The following is a 23,532-nucleotide window of genomic DNA, read 5'->3' as shown; positions in this document are numbered from 1 at the left end:
TTGCTTCTTTTGAAATAGGCTTAAAATGGTTTAATTATATATTTTTGTGCTCATGAGAACATAGGGAAATAAATTTTTTTATTAAATTAAAATTCATCATAGGATGTAGCATCATGGTTGTGCATTCATGCTGCTGCATTTGATTATTGGAGATGAGTGGTTTTGACTAAAATTCAAAATGATTTAAAATGCTTTTGAAAATCTCTTTGGAAATTCGAAAAAAAGAAAAGAAAATGCAACTCCCTCTCCTTGTCTTTAGGCCTGCTGGCCTCTCTTTCCCATAGGCAACCCAACCCCACAGCCCAGCCAAGTAGCCGCGAGCACTGCCCTCCCTCCTCGCCTGCCCGAAGGCCCTAGCTTGCGCTTCGGCCCAAGCCACGTAGGCCTGCTCCACCCTGAGGCCCGCCTGCATGGAGCGCCTCCCTCGCTCTCCCTCGCTAACACCCTAGCCCCGCCTTCTTGCCTCACTGACTGGTGGGACCCACCTATCGATGTCATCCCCTACCTCCATCCGTAGCCTAGCAGGACTCCATCCTAGCATAGGAAACCGCCATCGCCGCCCGATTCTTCGAGATTTGGCATCCTCTCTATGCCAAGCCCATATATAAGTTGAGCCCTGTGACCCCGCTGCCTCCATCCCGAACCCTAGCGTAGCCATCCTAGCCCTAGCTTTGCGCCTGCCACCACATTGGATCTCGCCGAGGTGCCGAGCTCACCCGCCGTCGTAATAGCTGCCGTGGAACGCACCTCATTGAGCTTCGCTGCAGGGTAAGGAAGCAACCTGGTACCGTGCTTTTCCTCTCCTCTCTCTCTATTGCTATGAGCTCACCGGAGCTGCAACTGAAACACCCGAGCCATCGGGTCGAGCCTCGCGCCGCCTCTATGCCCTTGCTCCCCTTTTCAACCCCACAGTCGAGTTCGTCGTCGCCCACTCTTCCTTTTCATGCCCTTGGTTTGGCCAATGGTGCCCGAAATCGTCACTTGGATGAACGTCGGTGAGGTCCAAGCTTCCCGGCCATGGCGCCGCCATCGGGCTACTGTTTTGACCGTCCGCACCCATCCTCTCTCTCACTTCTAATCTCGGTCCGTCCGATCCGCTGATCAACTGATACAGATTAGAACATACCTTTTCGTTGCTCGTTTTGCTAAAGAGACCCATGACTTTTACAAAATCAACCCAAAGTCCCTAGTCTATTTTAAAATCTTATTTTGGATTTGTTTTAATTCAAAAATAAGTTCTAGTTAATTATAGTTTTGCCACTACCTTCTTTACGCCATAACTTCTGTGTTTTAGCTCCATTTTGACCCGTTCAAGTTACGTTAGATTCATAACGATATGATCTATGTGTTAGTAACGTTGTTTGGCATGTTTTGCACTTTCAAATAAAACATTAATCTGAGCAATCTATATGCAATTAGTTTCCCATTAAACAATTTAGGTTTTCCACCTCGATCTTTTCTAAATAATAAAATAAGATTAGTTTTATTTTGGTTTTCTAAATCAAATATAATTTGACCTAATTCAATCCAGCTATTTTTTTGAACTATCTTATACCTGATTTATTTAAAATAAACAAAGCCTATATTTTTCTTTTCATCTATCAAATAATCTTTCGGTAGTTGTTTCTTTTTCATCGTAGCCCGATTAGAGAGCTTTTCGCGTCTGTGTGCTCGTAGAAATGTGTAGATTAGTTTTCAAACTTTTTTATTGATTGGTGTACTAATCTAATTTAGTCATATTTGTCTGTTATGCATGTCTATTCGGATGCTTGTGTGGTGCTTTATGATATTGCCTAGTCGGTGAGCTTTACGTGGTGATCAAGTTCCTTTGAAGCTTTGGACTAGAAGAAGGATCTAAGTTTAAGGCAAGTATGGCATGGGACCATCCTTGTTTTCCTATCAACATTAATACACTTAATTCAAATGCATGTGTCTCCTTGCTATAATTAAGGATTTCCTAGAATTGAACTTATACCTTGTCAGCTATGGGATATGAATTGGGTAGCTATGCTAGTGCTCAATGGAACCATAATCAGTGTAACTTGACTAATGGTATATGCAATAAACTCTAAAAGATGACTTTTTAGCCACTTGATAAAAGGGGGTTGGAGTATTTAGCTACTTTCTAAATGCTTCATATTCCTCTCCTTAAGGACTTATCTGTAAGTGAGCATCCATGACTTACAATACAACTGTGAGGGCCACATGGCTCTGGCTCTAGTCAAGTATGAGGACCTTTTCTACCTTGTTAGTGGTTACCTTCATGGCGCAAAAGGGGCTTGATGAATCAGGTATAGTGCGGCCTCTGTCCTTATGTGTATAGCCTGCGTGGAATGCGCCATTTGGAAGGGGAGCTCTACATCTGTTTGCTAATTGGAATCCTAGCGGTCCTAACCTGTTAGATGAACCTTTGAAAGACTTCATAGTGACCCCTGGCCTGCTTACATTGGAAGTGTTTTGGGAGTTATAAATCCCGGGCATATGGGTACCATGACTCACTAGTGAAAGTGTACAACCTCTGCAGAGTGTAAAACTAGTATATCAGCCGTGCTTCACGGTCACGAGTGGCCTTGGAACCCTTATGAAATAGATGATAACTATTAATTAATTGTTTATGCTATTCATTATTCAAGTTTACCTGATCATGTGTTTACATGGGCTTGTGATAAACTTGTTGCTACTCAAATTGCTAAAAGATGACTCACTAAAAGCTAATACAGTTAAACCAGTGTCAACCTTTTGAGCCTCATAAACCCCATGTTATATTTATTGAGTACGACATGTACTTACACTTGTTTTACTTTTCAATACTTTGGAAAAATCTTGGATGGGTACCAAATTGCTAGAGTCTAGAGGACTTAGGCTTATAATCAACCAGTCAGTTGTCCCTTGTGGTGTTGGTGACTACACTTGAAGATTGGAGTTGTCCTACCGCTGCTTGTTGTCTAAGGTTATATCCTTTAATCAAAGTATGTTATATATTAAGCATTGCCTTATGATATTACCCTTATTTGTAGCTATATGTGAGATTTGACTTTATGGACTCATATATGGTGTGTATCTAGTTTTATCCTTAAAACCAGGTGCTACAAAGTGGTATCAGAGCAATGCTGACTATAGGATGCAAGCCTAGTTACAACTGGACGTTTAGCATGCTCTCATCTATGCTTACTTCTTGCTTCCCTCTCTGACCTTGTTATTTTCTAAATGTTATGCTCACTTTGGTCCCTGTTCTATTATAAAACTTTGTCTATATTCTAAATCCTCTTTCTTCGTCTAAATAGACGGATCATAATGAGGAGAACACCGGTAAGAGGTCAGGAGGACAAAGCTACGTTGTCCTTGACTACATTCGACAAGGATAAGCTTTTAGCTATGCAAAAACAAGTACTAAAAGGAATGACTCAACATGGGAGTTCTCAATAGTGCTTGCCACAAGGTCAAACCAATATACCAAAGGGACTAGTGAAGAGACAAGTAGCAGAAGCTTGGAAGGATATGAACTCCCCTAAAGGTGTTAGCGGTAAGGGGCTTAGAATTCAAGATCAATGTCGTTGTTGTAAGCATTATGGTTTTCCCTATCTTCAAAACAAGTCCAATAAGGGGAAAGTCAAGGTGAATCTGAATTTTGAGGTTCAATGTGGACAAGAAGAGAAACACGATCTCACTGGAGCCACTAGTGGGAAACAATCAGCAATTGAGTTCTACTACATTGTCACATCTAGCTCTAATCCCTTATGCGATAAATCCAGACCTTGCAAGGGCAAGAAGTTTCTCAAGCTAAAACTACTTCATATGAGGTCTGCATAGATGGGTGGACTATCACCTATAAGGAGTTTTAGCCCCAAAAGACCAAGCAAGCCAAGAAGCAAATTAGTCAAACAAAGATGAACCTTCAGAGTCAGCAAGCTAACGACATACCAAGTAACAATTCTATAAAACATGACACCATGAGGTTCTAGATAAGATCGTGTGTTATCGTTGCCAACAAGAATGGACATTATGCTAAATTTTGCCCACAAAGGAATCCATAGTTACACCATGGAAGTGGCCAGAGTCAGATCATTACAAGATTGCCACCAGTAAGTGTTAGTGATGCCCAACCCGAAAGAAGCCCTTGATGAGAATGATGAATGAAGGAGTCATGCCAGACTACCCAAGATCAACAAAGTGGAGGATGTGTCACCCTCACTGTCATGTAAGAGATGCTACCCTAGATGCCCTTGCAGCCACACCTTGGTTAAGGAGTAGGAGTTTGTGCCCCTTTATGTAATAAAAACGCTAGTAGCAAAAGTCGAGTCTAGTTGAGTCTGTGTGCCTTGCGAACCTTTAGTGCTTGGTTGGTTTGTCTTAGTGCTTATGCTTGGTTTGGATCTTTGTAATGAGTGCAATGATCTTGTTGGGTTTGACCACAATTTCATTTAGTTCATAGGCCTAAGGTATAAGGATTAATGAAATAAATAGTTAGATTTTGGTTATCCCCTATTTTCAATATCCTGTCTTTCGGAGCAACCTATCATCATCAGCTTATATCACTGTTTTTAGATGACCAAAAATTAGGGAAAAATTTTAGAGAATAGTACACTTCAATATCTTTCTGTGACCACAAGAACTGCCCTCATAGCTATTATGGTTTGGGAGTTATGAAAATCACAAGATGATGCAACTGCGCTGTCTGAAACCTAGAACAGTTCTGTTGTGCACTGTGTTCGACTACCTTAACTATAGAATCTGGCAAAGTGCTTCTACATGAAAGTTGTAGGGAATTTTATAAGATTTCCAATGGTATAAACTACAGCTTCATTGGATTAACGGAATGAGAGTTATAGTTGTTTTATTGCACTGCTGTTTTTCATCCCGCGAGGAATTTTAGATTACCTGTTCATACCTATGCACATGTTTCTCTTGGATATCAGAAGGACTTTATGGCAGTTATCATGTCTAGAAGGAGATGCAAGTTACTTTGGTGTCCCCTAGTTTAATTCTTCTTAAGGGGGGTAGCCAAAGTAAAGAAGGTTTTGTATGTTCTAGTTCTTCACTTGGAAGTATCGGTTAACCCCCATGGTTGAGAAGTCACTCTCAAACGCTAGTGTCCTTTGCTCAGGATTGATAATTTGGATCATCTGCAAGGAGATCATGTTTTCATCAAGATTGATCTTCGGTTCAAGCTATCATCGGTTGTGAGTTCAATCTTCACCATACCGAGGATGAGTTGGTGATGATGACATAGGGAGAAGATATTGGACATCTATAGTTGGTTCTGCGTTGGCTCCAAAAACCTCAATGTGACGCCAAGCCTGACAAGTGAGTTCTCTACATGGATATGTTATTTTATAAATAGTGGAAGTAGGGAGAAAAGGTATCAAGAAAGTTAGTGATGTGATTGGAACCCACTCAAAGATGTGAGAGAAACTCAGAGTTTTTAATAATGAGGTTTGGTTAGAGGTTCAAGGGAGGTTTATCCAAGATTGTCAAGATATTGATAGTGTTACTAGAGAAGGTTTTAAGTTCAGATCAAGAGACCTCAGGTAGTTATTTGAGGGAGTAAAAAAAGAGGTTGAAGTAAAACCTATGTATTAGCTTGGCCAGATCAGGACAAGAGCTTTATATCCACTATGATGCACCCTGTCAAGGTGTGGGATGTGTCCTTATGCAAGAAGAAAAAGTAGAGGTTTATGTAAGAAAGCATGAGATGGAACATCTAACAGTATGATCTAGAGTTATCCATGGTGGAGCATGGAGGTACTATCTACTTGGGCACAAAAAGTGACATCTAGGTGGATCACAAGAATCTAAAGGACATCTTCACTAAGATGGTTTTGAGCTTGTGACATCATTGTTGGATTGAAGCAATCAAGGTTTTATGACTTGGAAAACTGCTATCACTTTGAGAAGCAAAGTTGTGGCTGATGCCCTTAGCAAAGGAGAGTTATGCTAAGAAGATTCGGGTGACACCAAGGACTAAGAATTGTATTCAAGGTTCGAGCAACTTAACTGGAAAATAATCATTAATGTTTTGAAGTTGGTGATAGAATCTACTGTGGACCAAGAAAGTAAGAAGGCTTCCGTTGGAAGGTGAACATATGAAGAAAGAGATTTGATAGAATGGACTAAAAAGGAAAAGTGTCCTAGTGTTTGGAGTCACCTGAGAGTTGTTTGAAGTATGTGTCAAATCTTGGAAATACTTGAGAAAGTACTTGGAGTAAGGTTATCGGGGTAGGAAAGTAGAACGGAAATGTTACTAAGGAGAGAGAACAACTCGAGGAAGAGACAAAGATTCAAAAGTGGAGTATCCTCCTCTTAGGATCACCAGCTTCTGAATCTTGAGGACAAGATTCATCTTAAGGGGGGGGGGTAGAATTGTAACACCATAAAATTTGCTTCTTTTGAAATAGGCTTAAAATGGTTTAATTATATATTTTTGTGCTCATGAGAACATAGGAAAATAAAAAATTTATTAAATTAAAATTCATCATAGGATGTAGCATCATGGTTGTGCATTCATGCTGCAGCATTTGATTCTTGGAGTTGAGTGGTTTTGACTAAAACTCAAAAGGATTTAAAATGCTTTTGAAAATGGCTTTGGAAATTCAAAAAAGAAAAGAAAATGCAACTCCCTCTCCTTCTCTTTAGGCATGCTGACCTCTCTTTCCCATAGGAGGCCCAACCCTGCATCCTAGCTAGAGTATCCATGAGCGCTACCCTCCCTCCTCGCCTGCCCGGAGGCCTAGTTCGCGCTTTGGTCCAAGCCATGCAGGCCTACTCCACCCTGAGGCCCAGCTCCCATCCAGGCCTGCCCGCGTGGAGCACCTCCCTCACTCTCCCTTGCTGACACCCTAGCCCCGCCTTCTTGCTTCACTGACTAGTGGGACCCACCTATCGGTGTCATCCCCTACCTCCATCGTAGCCTAGCAAGACTCCATCCTAGGATAGGAAACCACCATCGCCGCTCGATTCTTTGGGATTTGGTGTGCTCTCTACATCGAGCCCCTATATAAGTTGAGCCCTGTGACCCTGCCGCCTCCATCCCAAACCCAAGTGCAGCCGTCCTAGCCCTAGCTTCGTGCCACCACTATGGTAGAACCACCCAAAATAACCCACCTTCGGAGGCACTCGTCTTTCGCTAGACACTAAGCCCCCCGAAAGTTGGCCACATCAGACAGTTCCATCGAGCACACCCCAAGGGAGAACTTAAACAATCCACATTTTACACCCAGAATCCAATAATGAGAATGGGTTTACAATACTTAGTCCATTTCATACAACGAGAGTTCTCAGAAATACATTATTACAATACCAAGTTCAGAGTATAGAATATAAATATTGGAATTGAAATAAACATCTAATGATAAGATACAAGGATCCATCTGTATCCACTAGAAAAATCCTCCACACAACAACCACTCCTCAAGCTACACCTGCAATGGTTGTAAATAAACCCTGAGTACATAATGTACTCACATGACTTACCCGACTAGTGAGAATAATTTCCTAACTCCAAAGGATATGATATGCTTTATGGTTTGCTAGGTTTCCTTTTTGTGAAAAGCGTTACTAGTAGTGAATCCTTATGTATGTGTTTTATTAGTAGTCATGATTAGTTCATTAGCTAACCATTCTATGTAAGCACCTGTTCTACTTTCAAGCAAGAGTTGAGCAATCAGATCCATTCATCCCCTTTCATCTTCCTAGTTCTTACTATGGTTCTAGACCATAGCAAAGTCGTACCATATCACACAGGTGATTTGTGAACCAATGTATCCCAGCTGGGTACCCTCGAAACACATGCCCTGCTTGTACCCCTAGGCACAAGCAAGACAAACCCACCACTCTCCTAGTCAAGGGGTCCTAGGTCCCTGTCCAAACTTGGACTCCAAGCCCCACTCCTGAGTCCCTGGACTCAAGTGTTGTTCTTAGACCTCCACCATCCCCTGCCTTCAATCAGTTGGTCCAAAAAGAGCCAGAACCCATGATAAGAGAGCAACGAGATTTCCTGCTCCCATAAGCAAGTATGTGCTCAGGATAATAAGTCTATGACCTGACTACCATCTACAGCAACGGATGGTCCTTAACCGATAAAGATAGGGAAAATAGTGTAACCAAGCTATGCCCCGTTGGCCGTGGGACACAATCTATTACACCCACCAATACCCGTACATATCCATATCTGATCTCCACTTCCTTTCACCATTTTATCATGAGAGTAATAATAATAATCACCTAGTTGTGAGTAACGGTAGGTTACTCACGCTATCGATAGCCTAAGCATAGCAGCTACTCGAACTATGCTAGTAGGACTCATAGGTAGGTTTATCTATGCATGTAGTTTCAACATAAATCATGTAACGTAAATGCACATCACATATATATATCCAGTGATTATTCAAAACAAGGGTTATGCACCAGGGCTTGCCTTGGGCAGGCGGATTGTCAGCTATGTCAGTCATCGATGGCTCCGAGGCTTCCTCCTATATGAGGACCTCCTTCTCATACTCCTCGATCACCTCTTCATACTCCTACTCTCTGGTGGTCATGAACTCCACCAAGTCATTCTCTACATGCATGCGATGATGATGCAACACTTAGCATTTATGCAATAGCATCTCTTAAAATAAGAATACACATACTAAGCTACTAAGCTAGCTCTAATGACTCAGGCACTAAGCTAACTATAATCTTTACCAAGCAAAGTGTTGGGTTCAACTAACAAACACCTAGCTTTACAAATGAAGGATATATCTTTATTTCTACTAATGATTTAATGTATATTTAAAACCAAGAGCATTTAACTACCCTTATGTTTTGTCTATTCTAAAGCTACAAAAATTACAGTGAACACATAATAATACCACGATGCTTGCTATAAAATTTTTAGGGCTAAAGCTATCACCAATTTACCATAAAAATTCCTACAATAATTCTCCTAACAATATTAAACATTTTCAAATGATTTAATAGCTCCTGGTATCAACATGCAAATATATGAACTAAGTACACTAATAGATAGAGCGTAATTTTAGAAACTTAACAAAATTTATTTCATAATTTTTAGACACCTACATGATTTTATATGATTTACCAAAGATTAGCTCAAAAATTATATCAGAAAACTATTTCTAATTCCTTATGAAAAAGAAAAATGAATTCTCCTGCGCGGCCCACACGACACAGCGCGCGCGACGGCCCATGGTGCGGCCCACATGGCGCTAGCCCACGCGGAGATGGCCCGCAATGGGGAAACCCCGCGCATGCTGATGTTTTTGCAAAATAGACCTCGCACTTCTCCTGAATTACAACTAACTACTAACACTATTTCCCCCTCTCTCATAACTTCTCACTTAACCTCTTGGCCTTTCCCTAATTCACCTGCGCGCACCCTCGGTGACTCAGTGCATGGCGTTGCGGTGAGCGGCGGTACTGAGTGCCTACGCCGACCACCTAGGACCTACGCGGGCCCACCTAATGGGTCAATCACCATCTTTGACCTGAGCGGCTATGCTAAGCGGCAGTGCAGGGTGACACGACTGGCTGGGGAAGGCTGCAGCGACGCGCGGCCATCCACGATGGTGGCGCCACTGTTCTGGTGGGCTAGGTTAGCTATAGGCCTAATTGATTAGCGCGTGAGCATTAGGAGGCTACCATGGACCAGGCCGAGGTGATAGTTGGGGTGGAAGATGATGGAGGAAGGCTGGCCACGTGCGGTCCGAGCCATGCGGCTAGCGCACCATGGTGGCACTGATCATGTCAACATTGAAGGGGAGGCAGGTAGCTGGTTCGACTAAGGCATACAAGGTGGAGAGGGAGTCAAGGCGATGCTAGTGGTGTAGGTGAATTGGCTCAAGAGGAATGATGGGAGAGCTACCCTCACCCGCAGCTGGACGTGGCTTTATCAGCACGGTGATAGAAGAAACTCCAAAATTGGAGCTCGACCGGGCTCCATTCAAGGCGGGGTAGGGACAGGTGGCTAGGCAGCTATGTCATGGAGCCAACAATGTGACGAATCAACTTGAGGTGATCTTTCCCTGATGAATTTAATGGCGTGGCTCAATGGCGGCAGCAAGAGAGAGAGAGAGAGACGAGGCGCGGTAGGTGGGCTTAGCTCGTCCTAGCTTAGACGGGATGCGAGCGGTGCGATCAGGACACCCTCACATAGGTGCTACAGACAAGGCATGCGCACGTCCGACTGGCGTGGCCCACGTGGCCGCAGTGCCTTAAATGACATGGAGACATCAGCTTGGCCACGTGCGCACGGCAGCGGCGGCCATGAACTGGGCCGGTAGCGGCGCTGGGTTACAGCGGATAGGTGTGGACACGACGATGATGCGACGGTAGTGGTAGCATCACGACATGAGGCTAGTCACCAGTATGATGATGCGATAGTAGCATAGCATGGCCATGGCAGCGCCAATGGCAGTAGCGCGAGGTAGGGCAGCAGGGCGCGGGGGCAATGGCTTGCTACGGCCAGCCTCGGCCAAGCCTAGGTGGCCCGACTGATCTAGCGTGGTGGCATAGGGTGACCGCACGAGACCTGACCATGCGCATGGCATGGGGAGGCTGCGTTGTGACCACACACATTGCGCCAACCAACCCGAGACATGTGACTCGCACGAATTTTAAAGCCCTGATCATGACCAAACTGTTGCTCCTAAACCTAAACCGGCTTCACTACACTCAAGATGGAACTACTAAATTGAATCATAGCACTACACCAGTCTTCAACCCAATCTCTCCAAATAAATTGCTAAACATAGCAGCGTCTAGCTGTCCACAAGCTTAGAAATTTTCTAAGTGTTTGAGCTAATCTTAATTTAGATTGCATTTCTAAGCTACTAAAAATATTACTTAGCAATATTCTTTTTCAATACCAAGTATTTCATTATCATCTAAAAGTTCATATTTCAAACTTCATTTAAGTGTCACATACATGTTCTATCATTTTTGCTTAATAAAAATTGGTTTTAAACCCTACTTGATATACCTGAACTATTGAATCAACTTTCGTTTAACATTTTATTGATCATTTTAAGTTACAAGAAATTGATCTACACACTTTATCACATGCATTAACACATAAACATGATGCTCATAACATGTTTTAGTAAATGATTTAGAGTGTAACACTGAGGGTGTTACAGCCGTCGCGTTGGATCTTGCCGAGGTGCCGAGCTCGCCCGCTGCCATAATAGCTGCCGTGGAACGCCTCTCTGCCAATGAAAACACCTCACCGAGCTTCCCTGCAGGGTAAGGAAGTGATCGGTACCACGCTTTTCCTCTCCCTCTCTCTCTGTTGCTACAAGCTCACTAGAGCTGCAACTGAAACACCTGAGCCACCGGGTCGAGCCTCACGCCGCCTCTATGCCCTTGTGCCCCTTTTCAACCCCACTGCTGAGTTCGCCATCGCCCTCTTTCTTTCCATGCCCTTGGTTTGGCCAATGATGCCTGAAATCATCACTTGGATGAATGCCGATGAGGTCCAAGCTTCCTAGCCATGACAGCCGCCGTTGGGGTACTGTTCCGTCCGTCCGCACCCACCCTCTCTCTCACTTCTAATCTCGATCGTCCGATCCGCGATCAATGATACAAATTAGAACATACCTTTCTGTTGCTCAGTTTTGCTAAAGAGACCCATGACTTTTACAAAATCAACCCAAAGTCCTTGGTCTGTTTTAAAATCTTATTTTGGATTGGTTTTAATTCGAAAATAAGTTCTAGTTAATTACAATTTTGCCACTACCTTCTTTATGCCATAACTTCTGTGTTTTTGCTCCGTTTTGACCTGTTCAAGTTGCGTTAGATTCATAATGATATGATCTACTGTGTTAGTAATGTTGTTTGGCATGTTCTGCACTTTCAAATAAAATATTAATCTGAGCAACCTATATGCAATTAGTTTCCCATTAAGCAATTTAGGTTTTCCACCTCGATCTTTTCTAAATAATAAAATAAGATTTGTTTTATTTTGGTTTTCCAAATCAAATATAATTTGACCTAATTCAATCCAGCTATTTTTCTAAACTATCTTATACCTGATTTATTTAAAATAAACAAAGCCTATAGTTTTCTTTTCATCTATCAAATAATCTTTCAGTAGTTTTTTGTTTTTCATCGTAGCTCCGATTAGAGTGCTTTTTTGCGTCTGTGTGCTCGTAGCAATGTGTAGATTAGTTTTCAAACCTTTTTATTGATTGGTGTACTGATCTAATTTAGTCATATTTGTCTGTTATGAATGTCTGTTCGGATGCTTGTGTGGTGCTTTATGATATTGCCTAGTCGGTGAGCTTTATGTGGTGATCAAGAAGGAGTTCCTTTGAAGCTTTAGACTAGAAGAAGGATCTAAGTTTAAGGCAATTATAGCATGGGGCCATCCTTGTTTTCCTATCAACTTTAATACACTTAATTCATATGCATGTGTCTCCTTGCTATAATTAAGGATTTTCTAGAATTGAACTTATACCTTGTCACCTATGAGATATGCATTGGGTAGCTATGCTAGTGCTCAACGGAACCATGATCGAGTAACTTGACTAATGGTATATGCAATAAACTCTAAAAGATAATTTTTTAGCAACCTGATAAAAGGGGGTTGGAGTATTTAGCTACTTTCTAAATGCTTTAGATTCCTCTCCTTAAGAACTTATCTATAAGTGATCATCCGGGACTTACAGCACAATTGAGAGCGCCACATGGCTCTGGCTTGAGTCAAGTATGATGACCTTTTCTAGCTTGTTAGTGGTTACCTTCATGGTGAAAAAGGGGCTTGCCGAATCAGGTATAGTGCGGCCTCTGTCCTTATGTGTATAGCCTGTGCGGAATGTGCCATTTGGAAGGGGAGCTCTACATCTATTTGCCAATTGGAATCCTAGTGGTCCTAACCTGTTAGATGAACCTTTGAAAGACTTCATAGTGACCCCCTACCTGCCCACATTAGAAGTGTTTTGGGAGTTATAAACCCAGGCATATGGCTACCATGACTCACTATGAAAGTGTACAATCTCTGTAGAGTGTAAAACTGGTATATCAGCCGTGCTCACGGTCACGAGCGGCCTTGGAACCCTTATGAATAGATGATAACTATTAATTAATTGTTTATGCTATTCATTATTCAAGTTTACCTGATCATGTGTTTACATGGGCTTGTGATAAACTTGTTGGTACTCAAATTGCTAAAAGATGACTCACTAAAAGCTAATGCAGTTAAACTAGTGTCAACCTTTTGAGCCTCATGAACCCCATGTTATATTTGTTGAGTACGACATGTACTTACACTTGCTTTACTTTTCAATACTTTGAAAAAATGTCAGATCGGGTACCAAATTGCTAGAGTCTAGAGGAGTTAGGCTTGTGATCAACCTAGTCAGTTGTCCTTGTGGTGTTGGTGACTACACTTGAAGATCAGAGTTGTCCTACCGTTGCTTGTTGTCTAAGGTTATATCCTTTAATCAAAGTATGTTATATATTAAGCATTGTCTTATTATATAACCCTTATTTGTAGCTATATGTGAGATTTAACTTCCTAGGCTCATATATGGTGTGTATCTAGTTTTATCCTTAAAATCGGGTGCTATAAAGTGGTATCAGAGCAATACTGACTATAGGATGCAAGCCTAGTTACAACTGGACATTTAGCATGCTTTCATCTATGCTTACTTCTTGCTTCCCTCTCTGACTTTGTTATTTTCTAAATGTTATGCTCACTTTGGTCCCTATTCTATTATAAAACTTTGTCTCTATTCTAAATCCTCTTTCTTCGTCTAAATAGACGGATCATAATGAGGAGACCACCAGCAAGAGGCCAGGAGGACAAAGCTACGTTGTCCTTGACTACATTCGACAAGGATAAGCTTTTAGCTATGCAAAAATAAGTACTAAAAGGAATGACTCAACATGGGAGTTCTCAATAGTGCTTGCCACAAGGTCAAACCAAAATACCAAAGGGACTAGTGAAGAGACAAGTAGCAGAAGCTTGGAAGGATATGAAATCCCCTAAAGGTGTTAGTGGTATGGGGCTTAGAATTCAAGATCAATGTCATTGTTGTAAGCATTATGGTTTCCCCTATCTTCAAAACAAGTCCAATAAGGGGAAAGTCAAGGTGAATCCGAATTTTGAGGTCAATGTGGACAAGAAGAGAAATGCGATCTCACTAGAGCCACTAGTGGGAAACAATCAACAATTGAGTTCTACTACATTGTCACATCTAGCTCTAATCCCTTGTCCTGATAAATCTAGACCTTGAAGGGCCAGGAAGTTTCTCAATCTAAAACTACTTCATATGAGGTCTACATAGATGGGTGGACGATCACCTATAAGGAGTTTTAGCCCCAAAAGACCATGCGAGCCAAGAAGCAAATTAGTCAAACAAAGATGAACCTTCAGAGTCAGCAAGCTAATGACATACCAAGTAACAATTCTATAAAACATGACACCATGAGGTTCTAGATAAGATCGTGTGTTGTCGTTGCCAACAAGAGGACATTATGCTAAATTTTGCCCACAAAGGAATCCATAGTTACACCATGGAAGTGGCCAGAGTCAGATCATTACAAGATTGCCACCAGTAAGTGTTAGTGACTGCCCAACCCTGAAAGAAGCCCTTGATTAGAATGACTGAATGAAGGAGTCATGCCAGACTACCCAAGATCAACAAAGTGGAGGATGTGTCACCCTTCACTGTCATGTAAGAGATGCTACCCTAGATGCCCTTGCAGCCACACCTTGGTTAAGGAGTAGGAGTTTGTGCCCCTTTATGTAATAAAAACTGCTAGTAGCGAAAGTCGAGTCTAGTTGAGTCTGTGTGCCTTGTGAACCTTTAGTGCTTGGTTGGTTTGTCTTAGTGCTTATGCTTGGTTTGGATCTTTGTAATGAGTGCAATGATCTTGTTGGGTTTGACCACAATTTCATTTAGTTCATAGGCCTAAGGTATAAGGATTAATGAAATAAATAGTTAGATTTTGGTTATCCCCTGTTTTCTATATCCTGACTTTCAGAGCAACCTATCATCATTAGCTTATATCTCTGTTTTTAGGAAGACCAAAAATCAGGGGAAAATTTGGAGAATAGTACAGTTCAATATCTTTCTATGACCACAAGAACTTCCCTCATAGCTATTATGGTTTGGGAGTTATGAAAATCACAAGACGATGCAACTGCGCTGTCTGAAACCTAGAACAGTTCTGTTGTGCACTATGTTCGACTACCTTAACTATAGAATCTGGCAAAGTGTTCTACATGAAAGTTGTAGGGAATTTTATAAGATTTCCAATAGTATAAACTACAGCTTCACTGGATTAACTGTAATGAGAGTTATAGTTGTTTTATTGCACTAGCTATTTTTCATCCCACGAGGAAGTTTAGATTACCTGTCCATACCTATGCACAGGAGTTTCTCTTGGATATCAGAAGGACTTTATGGCAGTTATTCCTCTCCTTAAGGACTTATCTGTAAGTGAGCATCTGAGACTTACAGTACAACTATGAGGGCCACATGGCTCTGGCTTTAGTCAAGTATGAGGACCTTTTCTTGCTTGTTAGTGGTTACCTTTATGGCGCAAAAGGGGCTTGCCGAATCAGGTATAGTGCAGCCTCTGTGCTTATGTGTATAGCCTACTGCGGAATGCACCATTTGGAAGGGGAGCTCTACATCTGTTTGCCAATTGGAATCCTAGCGGTCCTAACCTGTTAGATGAACCTTTGAAAGACTTTATAGTGACCCCTGCCAGCTCACATTGAAAGTGTTTTGGGAGTTATAAACTCGGGCACATGGGTACCACGACTCACTACGAAAGTATACAACCTCTGCAGAGTGTAAAACTGGTATATCAGCCATGCTCACAGTCATGAGTGGCCTTGGAACCCTTATGGAATAGATAATCACTATTAATTAATTGTTGATGCTATTCATTATTCATGTTTACCTGATCATGTGTTTACATGGGCTTGTGATAAACTTGTTGCTACTCAAATTGCTAAAAGATGACTCACTAAAAGCTAATGCAGTTAAACCAGTGTCAACCTTTTGAGCCTCATGAACCCCATGTTATATTTGTTGAGTATGACATATACTTATGCTTGCTTTACTTTTCAATACTTTGGAAATAACCTGTCAGTTGTGATCAACCAGTTAGTTGTCCCTGTGGTGTTGGTGACTACACCCGAAGATTAGAGTTATCCTACTGCTGTTTGTTGTCTAAGGTTATATCCTTTAATCAAAGTACATTATATATTAAGCATTGTCTTATGATATTACCCTTATTTGTTGCTATATGTGAGATTTGACTTCCTGGGCTCACATATGGTGTGTATTTGGTTTTATCCTTAAAACTAGGTGCTACATAGGTGGCTTGCATTTTTAGTAGGCTAAACCAACATTCGCTTCACCTCATATTTGTCTAACATCTTTGCTAAGTGTTGTTGTAGAAATTTTCAATAGACTGTTCACCCCTCTAGCCATTAGGACATTTCAATAGTGGACTAGATTCAATCGATGCATCCCTTGAGAACAAAAATTCCCTGTGCCATGGACATTCATGAAACACCAACTCTGGAGTCCAAAAGGAGGGATTCCACAAATGAGCATGAAAGTTTTACTTTTGAGACCCCTCACATTTCATGCTCAATTTCAAAGTATCCAGAGATCATTTCACTTAGCATCACGTGTTTCTACGAGGGTCACAACCACCTCTTGATCCTCGTCTACAAATTTTTTAAGAGGATGGTTCTGGATGCATATGTTTATCACAAATATTATAAATCTCGTGGATGCACTATGGTACTAACCTTGCAGCTTGAACGAAAATGCTAAATGCTTAGTGGTGAAGTTGGGAACTACACCACCATTGTTAGCTGCAAGATGAAGTTCCCACGAGCGAGCTTATGACCAGAAATAAAGCATTATTCGGGAGATACCTCGGATTATCACAAAAAATATATACATAATAATAATGATTAAAAAAAACTTTCTTGTCAATAAAAGCAAGAACATGTTATCAAGTTAGTATACACCTTTGGGTATTCTTGTCACTAACCATTTCAAGTTGAGACTAAGAAGAACATGGGGAATACGATGCTAGAAAACATGAGAGCTGCAACAACTAAACGCCGTGATGCCCTTTGGTGATGGAACACACTCAAGAGAAGGCCCTGACTCTACACACATGACTTTTACACAAAAGTCCAAGTGTGGGGGAGGATGGTGAGAGTCCTAAGTTCCATACATACCAAAGACAATCCTGCTTTAAAAAAATGAATGATGTTAGCTCTACCTTGCTAAAAAAGAGAGCTAAAAAATATTATGAAGAAGAGAGAGAGAGAGAGAGAGAGAGAGAGAGAAGAAAAAATGATATATAAATAAAAAGAGAAGGAGGATTCCTCTCTTCTAGACCTTCGCTACCACTAAGGCCCCTGGTCCATATACACTAGTTGTGTGTGTGATCTAGCCTTATGGCCTGCCTGAGTTGGGCCATATGTAACCGCTGCAGCTGTCCCATAGCTTTCATCCACATATGCTGCTGGTAAATATACTCAGGTATGCAAAGGTAAATAAAAGTTCACGAACTCCTTTACTCATATTTGTCTCCATAAGAATTAACTTGCTCATAACAAATTCATGCTTCCTTTGTTTATGTAGTATGCTCTGGTTTGGGTGTATTCATGAGTACATCCATAGGCTTTTTAAATTAAGCATGGTGCTTAGGTTAAAATAGCCTTCTTTAATCAAAATTAGACATGGTGTTTAATCTTGATTAATGAACCTTGAGTTATCATTTTCATAAACAAATGGAAAGTAATCTAATATGGAGACTAAATCAAGGATATATTTTGTTTTGCAAACTTACTTTAGCCTTGCTTGAGTTAAAAGATAAAAAGTTAGGTGAACACAAAAAAAGTATATAAAATAATAATAATAATAATTTAGGCTCCCCAATATTCAAATCGGTAGAGCCCTTGTTTGTTTCCACCTTTGTTTCTTTTTGTTTAAATAAACAGGTACAAGAATAAGTGTAGGAGAGATCTCTTAGGCACTGACATGTACACATTCGAGATCTCGCACCATCACAGTTGCACAAACATTGACTGATCCAACATGCAGAAGGATAGGACAAATGGCTCAAGAGAAGATTGGCTGAACTTTTGGATTAGCCAAGTCACCTCTGACTCAACTCCTTCTCTTCAATGGTGGTTTGTGCAACTGCTACCCTCAAACTCTCTAAAAATTTTGAAATTTAAAATTGAACAAATTAAAAATGCAAAACAAATGTCGCTCCATCTCCATGCAAATTTATAAACCACACTTCGTTCAGAATTCCAAAAGTGACATGTTCATACCATCTCCAAGATAGAAACCTGCATAAAGTTTGTTCCATATACATACACTTATGCTTGTGGTAAAATATTCTAATAGGACAATCATGTTGACTAAGTTGTTGTAAGGTATGATATAGTTCTGACTTAGAAATCCTACCGTTTCCATTCAAAGTACTTGGAGAATTTATTTTAATAAAAATGTTATAAAACCATAGTATCACTTACTCCTCAATTGGTGAGCAAATTCCTACCAAAGCCAAATATGACATCTTGCAAAGTTTCGCCTTCTACATAAGCTGCTTGTTGTTGTGTTGAGTTTGGTCAAGTCTTGTTGACCCTTGTTGAGAGAATTATCATGCTCCCAAGATCAAGATCATGTACACCCACATATACATGCTGCTCCTACACTGGGAGTATGCAAAAACATGCTTCCATCAAGATCCACTAAAAATTCTACTCCTACACTGGGGGTAGACAAAAATATGTTTGTTAGGGAAATACTCCACGTTCTAAAAAGATAATGATCTCTCCCTAAATATGTGGTTTAGAAGAAGAAACATGGGCTATGAAAAAAGGGCTTAAAAAATATGGACACATGAAGGTCCAAGTACAAAAGAAAAAAATGATGAGCACATGAAGGCTCATGTATTGAAAAAAAGAAGAAAGAAGGATAGCCATGTTTCAAAATAATAGGGTTATAGAGAGAGATCATATCTACAAAAGGAGTATAGTTCACTATTTTTCCACACAATTACACATCTTGATCTAAGAGTATGACACTTCTCTCCTTGGATCCTCGATTTGACTTAACAACATATACAATACAAGTATGCTATATTGTTTATCCCTACCTAAAGCTCCACATAAACCTTTTTAGAAGTAGGAGAAGGCAAAACATTGATATGCCTTGGTAAGGATTTATACACAATTGAATGATTTGAGAGTGCCATTTGAGGAGTATAAAGTGAACTATGCTTTTTCTTGAGAAAAACTCCAAAACTCCAAGTCGCTATGATGTGAAATTGAGAAGATGACTTTGTTTCGAGAACTGTTCCGCTTTTCAACAACCCAAGAAAACATGTTAGCTAACGTCACAAATCCCACCTTGTATAAAGAATGTGTTGGAATAACTTTCATGTAAGCCATATATCTTAGGATGTTATGCTCATGATTACCTTTATCTCTAAGCTTTGCTCGAGGACGAGCAAAGGGCTAAGTGTGGGAGAGCTTGTTGGTGGTCCTTAAATCCTTTTATTAACCATCAACTATCACATAAAATGAACCAATATGGACACCAAACTTAGACATAGGGCTTTAGAACTAACAATTTCCATAAGTTTTGGTGTTTGACCAATTGCAGGAGGACATATCAGAATAGCATAAGAAATATACCTAAAGTAGACAGGAAATACAACAAAACAAATACCGATGGCTAAGCAATCTTAAAACATATATGCATTTACCATTAACCAAGTTCCACATGTATTGGAGATTATTATTTTGCAGGGCATAGACACAAATACATGGAAAATACACCAAGGAGGCGCTTTATGACGAAGCGTAAAGCAGACATGCGCTAAAGAATAAATGGAAAGGTCCCATCAACTCAAGTTATCTAGGCAAAAGACCACCCAAGGAGCAGTCCACATCCACTCAGTAGACCACCACGCTGAAGGCGGTTGTCAGAGGGTTTAGGTCAAGGGTCGGTCGACCCCAGGGGGTGGCCGACCCCCTACAGGCGCCGCTCTGCCGCCCATTCTTCTAGCGGTGGCATGAAGCCATGCAGAGGCAGGTGGAGACTAGGATTTCGCACCAAAGATAGCCTCCTCACTGCCTTACTCCCTGTATAAATAGAAGAGTAGAGTCCCCTCTAATAAACAACAACATTACCAGGAAGAAGAGCACACATCACTTGAGTTAGAGCAACACTCCAAAGGGCAAAGGCCCTAGTAGCTAGCTAGAGTTGTAAGGGAGAGATGTGAGAGAGAGCTCGGGGAAGCACCGGACTTGTCGGTGTCTCCCCAACTTATACCTCGATGAGCATCTTTACTTCAATAGGTTTTCCCGCTAAGTGAGTGTTTGTGGTTCTTATAGTATAAAGTCTTTTGTTTAGTTAAGCTTTACTCTTGTTTGTGGGTTTGTCGTCCATCCCGGTGGTGGATGCTCTAGTAGAAGGGCCCTGATAAAGATGGATAACCCTTGCTAGCACGCTAGAGTAGTAGTCGAAAGCATATACATGGTGTCTAGGCTAGAGCTACCTTCATTTGCCTCGTACTCCATGGTTGAGGGGTAGGCGGTAGGTGGTGACCGCCCTAGTCCGTCCCTTGTAATCCCCCACATCCGGGTTCAACGTAGAGCTACAGGCTGGCAATTCTTGGCAGACCGGGTATTCACCGGTGCCCTGAAGCAAGTGAGTAATAGTAGAGTTTATCTATCCTTGGACTTTAAACCATAGGAATCCATCTCAACCCCTATCAACTCTACCCTTGTGTTGTCCTTGGATGAATTAGCTAGAAGGGTACCTCCGTTCTCTGTGGAAAATACGATTACCCTAAATACTTTCGGGTGAAGTACTACAACGATAATTTCGTGCGCTTGTGGATTATTTCTGTTTGCGTTAAGAAATATCAACACTGCTCCTCCAGCAAAGGTTGTCAGAAGCCTCAAGGACATACTTGTTGAGGGACAGTGAAGCTAATGCTGCATTTCAAGCTATTTTGTAAACTTTTGTAATATAATGGAGTTTCTGGATGTGGAATTTGGGTGCCTACGATGGCCCATGCACTGTGAACTTGATGTAGGGTCTCTAAGCTTCTTTTGTAATGGTTCTGGATGTGGAGTTTAGGTGGCTGTGAGGACCTATGAACTAGATGGCCTGTAATGATATATTTTCTGGATGCCTGTAATGCTTGTAAACTTGAACAAGCTGAAACCATTCTGTGAAGTAATGCTGTTCTCATAAATTGCTATTGTCAGTTTCAATGATGCTATTGTCAATATTTTAATCTTGTACAGTTCTAGTCTTTCAATATTCATGTACAATTGCTATTGTCAGTAATATACATGTACAATATTAATGTATAGTTTTTGAACCAATGCTATTGTCAGTAATATACATGTACAATTTTAGTTTCAGTGTTACAATATTCTTAAACAAACTGATTTTTCAAACTGAATTCCATTAACATAACTGAATTCCATTTGCATACAGTAGCCATGACAACATACATTTTAGTTTTTTACTTCTAAATGGCACAAAAGGACTACTTCACAAGGATTGAATTCCATTACAAACACCGATGCCATACAACAGCTAAGACCAACGAAAGCTCGACAAGGAATGCTTCCAAATGGTACACCTATAGACCAACTAATTTCACTACTTCCAAATGTTGGTCATAAGACAACCAAGAGCTACACCTACACATACTGCTGCTATGACAACATATTCCTTCTTCACCTTCTGTACTTCCACCTTCAGCTCCCAAAGAGAAGTCATAGCACTCTCAACTTTTAGCTTATTTCATCCAATTCTTGCTACAAGACCAAAATCTGGTCGATAGAGCCATGTCCACCATCTCCTGAACTGAAATGGATCGCCTTCTTCGACCGATTTGGGTGCTGCTCTGGGTTGCGTACAGTATGGATCATACTGCGCCTTAGACATGATGATGCCAGATGTTGTTGGGTCACCCTACATTCATGAAACCCTAGCCGCATGAAATCCATCCAAGAAATCAAAATTGAACACAAATTGACTTACTTTGATGTTGTTCGGGCACTTGACGAAGGTTTGGCCAAAGGTATCCCTGCTGTTTGCTTGTGATCTAAACCTAGTTGGACGCAGACAATCTGGCAAGTCCAAGAGCTAAGATAAGGGCGGGCTCTGGATGGTCATGTGCCTGTCGAGCTAGAGCCAGCATTCAGCCGCGCCCCTGAACTTGCTACCACTCATCGTCCCACTGGCAGGCAGGCGGCGGCGGCCTGCACTGCGTCGCAGCAAGGGCTGACGGGGGAGGGTGGCAAGGGCAGGCGGGCGACGGTGCCAATGGTGTGAGCCTGTGCAAACGCGTCGGACAGAATGGGGAAAGGCAGAGAAGAACAGGGGAGGCAACTTCACTTGCCTTATCAACATAACCATGGGCAATACAGAGCAATACACAAATATAGGACCTACAAGTGGGCCTAGTGACGTGGCATATGTAGAACAGGGCATGGGTGCAGGAGGAGAAGAATTATAATGGCAAATCTCTAATAAGGTGAATTGTAATGGCATTTTTCAAAAGTTGGAAAATTGTAAAGCGTGGGCAATTTGGAATCATCACAACATGTGCATTTTTTATGGAGCAAATCCTAACATAGCTGAAACCTTAAAGTTGACCGGCAATGAGCGTTGGCGGTGGACAATGGCAGGGGCTCATGGGCTATCCCACTTGACAGCCCCCACCTAGGATGTTAGTTGATTTGTTGTAGGTGTAGGGTCACTTTTCTTTCTTTATCGACGCGAATGTGTCTTAAGACTTAAGGGTGTATGTGTATGTGTTGTACCAGGGTTCTTTACCCCCTCTTTCATCTTAATATAATGAAGCACAGGTCTCCTGCATTTTGGAAAAAAACAAAGAATTAGAGAGCTAGAAAAAGGGTTCTATAGTAAAAGTAGCATGCTTGGTGTTCCTTAATCCCCATGATCCAAACTTAAGCTCAGAAAAGGTAAAATGACATTTATAACATAGGTCAGAGAAATATATGGTTAATATGCCCAAACGACGGTGATGTTAGCCTCAACATAGGCGGATCATTGACCAATGCAACGGTGTTCAGGTCCTTCACAGTCAGTTGTTATTAGCTGGCCGTGATGACTTCGACTATCACCGTCGACCCTTTACTGTCGAGGCCGAAAATCGGCTACGATGGGGGTTACGAGCTGAAAATTGGCCTGATGTAGTAGTGTTTGTCAGTTGTATTCCTTTAAAAATTGCAGGAAGAGGGGGAAACATGGACCAGAGGCAAGGTAGGCTCCCATGGAAGAAAGTACTGTTATGCATGCATCGAGAACGTCTATTGACTACCTGGGATAGCCCATTTTTATGCCATTTGTTGGCCTTGATTTTAATTTTATTAAAGATGCCCAAGATTTCTACAACCTCTATTCATGGGAGATTGGGTTCGGAAGTAGGAGAGGAAGAAGCAGAACCAACAACAACAAGTATAGGACTCGCTAGGGAGAGAAG

The sequence above is a fragment of the Miscanthus floridulus genome, chromosome 18 (assembly GCF_019320115.1).
Source record: "Miscanthus floridulus cultivar M001 chromosome 18, ASM1932011v1, whole genome shotgun sequence".
Lineage (NCBI taxonomy): Eukaryota > Viridiplantae > Streptophyta > Magnoliopsida > Poales > Poaceae > Miscanthus > Miscanthus floridulus.
Note: the sequence above shows the minus strand (reverse complement) of the source record.